The following is a 4456-nucleotide window of genomic DNA, read 5'->3' on the forward strand; positions in this document are numbered from 1 at the left end:
CAAGTGTGCCATCTTTCTCAAGATTTACCATGCTGAGGAGCCAAATCTGATTTACAAAAAAGATCCTGCCTTAACCCAAATACTGTAGGCATAATTTTGTCAACAGTAAAACATGTTACTCCTACATATAAAAATGAATTTCAGGGGGTCTTGGCTGGTTTTGGATGACTGCATTCACTGTTTACCTCCTATAAAGTCTTATTCCCACATTGATAAACATACAAAAGCAGCAGTTTGAACTGCCTTTATACAAGTATGTATCAATTTAACAATAAATATATGAACATGTGTAGTAGTGTCACCCGAACAAAATAATCAAAATAAATGGTAGTTAACAATGTGTACTGTAGCATTCAGCAATTGACTTGTCAATGTCTAAGTAATCTAATTGTAAAGGTGGGTTCCAATTCCTAACTTATGTTAGTCACCAAATCACCAGCAACTGTTGATATTTTTAGCAGGGTCATTTAAGTTAATTTTAATTAAGAAAGATGCAGAAAAACAAAAACAAACCTAAAACTTTGGCGCAATATACACTTGAGTAATAGCCATACTAACTATCTATTTATGTGTTTACTAATTTTCTATTTACAAAAGTTTTATGTGAGAAAAGGCAAAACAGAAAATTTGACTTTTACCCAAAGTTACAGAGGTTACAAATCAGTTGCACTTTGACCTAAATTATGTACTGTGGAAGGGGTGTGGGTAATTCACTGACCAGGAGACAGACAGGTGTAATTTAAAACACCACACAGGTGCCCAGTTTTATTTCAGGGGCGCGTTGGGTTTCTTTAGTCTGCAGAGGGCGCTGTTGGTCTGGGTCTCCTTACCAACTATGGTAAACAGAACCACGGGAATACCAAGCAAGGGTAAACAGTTCAGGTGCACTCGCAGGTGCTTCAAAACAATACTGCAAAAATCGAAGGCACAAAGAAACAGGAAAAATAAAACAGTAACAAAACTACAAAGAAAAGGTGCTGCACTCTGCAGCAATATCTCGGTCGCCGCTGCCCGTGCAACCCGGATCACCGTCCTACGCTCCGTTCCGTTCGGTTGTGGACCAGCGTTTCTGCGCACTCTGCGCGTTTAAAAGGGCAGCCCTGAGGGAACAACAGAGTGTTAATTAATAGGGCTAACAATCTCCCAAGACGCGCCTCTCAGCCATTCAGAGAGGGGGAAAGTCCACACACCCACTTTCCCACCTCCCAGTGTCACTGCCATGACTCACAGGCGGTTGTTGGACGACTGCCGCCCTCTTCCTGCAGCCCGTGAACACGACAGCAGAGTCAGCACAGATCTCTCCCTATTACATGTACATATTTAAGAAAATCCACAACATACATTTACAGTTTGAGCTAGGCAACCCTATACCTATATCTATGGGTGAGTGCATGACAAATTGAGTACATTTACTTTACCTGTTACTGCCAATAGTAATAGTAAAGGACAAATAATCTGGCTCATGATAATATCATAATATGGACTCTTATTATGTAAATTGTGTGGCAGTTCTGGCTAGCTATTCCTTATCAAGTGTGCTATCAGCTGAAGTGCTAGCAGCTTTACTACATTATCCCCTGGAGGTTCTGACAAGAGAACAAAAATATATCAACAATATATGGATGCCAGCTACATGTTGTTCATCTCATTTATGGCACATTGTAAAAGAATTATTACACATCACCCAAAAAAAGCAAAAGATCCCATAATGCATTCAGGCTCATAAATAGAAGCTCTTTGCCAGATAAGTTTGGAATGTCGAAAACTCTGGAGTCTAGACCTTGTTTGAAAAGGTATCAAATGCTATGGGTTGGTGTCGCCCGGAAGGATGTTAGTGAAGAAATTCACCACGGTGACCTTTGTCTAGGAATGTGTTTATTTTGTTCAAGATAAGTCCACACTAACATTCAGAGAGACCACACTTCACCAGACACAGTCCTCCTATTAAATTATCTAGAAGGAGGTCCTTTTATTAGCTAAATTTAAAAAAATCCACACTTCTAACTCTTCAGAAATCTTACATGTTTTAATGATTTTCTGTCAAATAAACATAAACTTTTACAATTGTATTAAAACATTTAATGATTTAGAAATAAGAAACATGTATTACAAATCAAGATATTACATACTCTGTGAGATATTTATTTGTAACTTAATTCCTTTAAGAACCCTTACTGATGATACTGTATGCCAGCATAATATAGCAACATTATATGTGTATGTCATTATCCATCTATAATCCAGTTTTCACAAGAGAAGTATTTCAACTACATGAAGTTGTCATAAAAACCCACAATAGAATAACTCACACTAGTACCACAGCATACATATAACCCTAAAGTATCTGAAGTGATGAACACAATATGACAAGATGATTTCCACTACATGCGAGTAGGTATTATAACTTCATGCTGATATTTTTTTTTCTCTTGATGCTATCCAGGTGTAATTACCCCTAGCAGTCAACTGTTGCGCACAAGCTTTTACTTAACTGCACATATATTAAAATAATCACATCGGGGGAGAGGAATGGAGCGAACATTATGTGGGTGGTACAATCATCGATATTTTCTCCAACGATTATATTTTGTGTGCTCAATTAATCGATTGCTATTTTGAGGCTTAACTGACAGCCCTATGACTTGCTACACTCATCACTGCGGTGACAAACATTCAATCTTCCATTGAATCATTTCGCACTGAAACTTGCCAACCCATCTCAACTTTGCAGTCCACTGTGGACACACATGGCCAAAAGCTTACTGATATTGAAAGATCTGTGACCGACATCGACATCAAATGGAATTTATATGCAATAAGTTAACTAAGGACAATGAGGCTCTTAAGTAAAAAGCTGACGATTTGGAGAACAGAAGCCCCAGGCAAAATCTTGGCATCATTGAAATTCCTGAGGGTCTGAAGGTTTTCCTAAAGGAAAGCGTCGTCTCACCCCCAGTGCTCGAGCGAACCCATCGTTCTCTCGTGCTGGAGCCATACCATAGGGAAAGGCCCAGAGCATTCATCGTGAGGTTGCGCCACTTTCAAACAAAGGAGCTGATACTCTGTCTCGCCAGGGAGAGGGGCTCCCTCACTTGCCAGGGACTGCTACACTTTTTCCCTGACTTCAGCCCAGAGGTCTCCAGACGTTGTGCCACTTTTGGAGATATTAAATGCAAGCTACGTTCAGCGTGGGTGAGATTTGGATTACTTCACCCAGCCTGACTGCAGATCACTCACAATGAGCAGTGAAACATCTTCAACTGTCCTGATGAGGCGAACACGTTCAGTCCTGCCTACAGCGCTCCAGCAGTGGGACAAAGTTAGCTTAAAAAAGTTTAGAGAAGGCCCGTGTGACTGAGCTTCCAAGATAAGTAAAGGAGTTGGATGAAATTTTGAATGTATGGTAGTGAATGAGTGTTGCAGTGCAGAATGATTAATAGGAAAACATTCACTTTGTTGAAGTTTATATCCTGAAATTTTGCTAAAATCGTTGAGAATTGTGGTAAGGTGGAGTCGGGATCAGTAACCAGTAACTAGATTTTGAAATCGTCCAACAAAACAGTCTTGAAGAGCTTGAAGCAGGTCTAAGTAGCGATGTTGTAGTGCTTCTGCTGTACCATTAATTGAAATGGCTTTTAACATCAACGGAAACTGTGTCAGTTCTCCTTTTTGCAACTGTCTGAAACAACGGAAGTTTGTTTACAAATGCAAACACACTTTGCACAAGATCAAGCAACAACTTCCCTTGTAGACTCGCATTTAGTTTATCCAAATGCAAAAGCAGATCTGCCAGAAATGCCAAATCAAGAACCCACTGAGGGTCTGTTTTCTTGGTATTCCTACACTGTACCCAGCAGAAATCAAAACCAAGTCCAGCAATAACATTTAACAGTTTATTAACGGTTTATCACAGTTAAACAATTATTGTTAACAGTCTCAAAGTAGCAAGGACCTAATAAAAATGGTTTTCGATGAGAGATTTGAATGCATCTAAAACAAATACAGATAAAATCATGGTACCACTTAATACTTAAAAACAATACGTTAGTACAATAAACTATATCAAGTAATAATTAATGATTCATCTTACAACTACAAAGAAAATCCACGTTCAAAAAGTTATTAAATTGTTGCATCACAACACAATAACATGTTGTTTTAGTTATTCTGTCTTTGTTATTTGAAAGACAAAATCAAGGCATGCCCCCCCCCCCCAAGTTGGTGCCTTGACAAATTGCATTAGGTCATTTGTCATTGCTACCATATCTGCGACACTCAACCACTGACTCGCTGTGTGACCCTGAGCAAGTCATTTAACCTCCTTGTGCTTTTAGTTTGGGTTGAGATGTTGTTGTAAGTGACTCTGCAGCTGATGCATAGTTCACACACCTTAGTCTCCTATCGTGTAAAGCACTTTGTGATGGTGGTCCACTATGAAAGGCGGTATATCAAAATA

This window comes from Polyodon spathula, chromosome 8 (genome assembly GCF_017654505.1).
Source record: "Polyodon spathula isolate WHYD16114869_AA chromosome 8, ASM1765450v1, whole genome shotgun sequence".
In the NCBI taxonomy this organism is placed as follows: Eukaryota; Metazoa; Chordata; class Actinopteri; order Acipenseriformes; family Polyodontidae; genus Polyodon; species Polyodon spathula.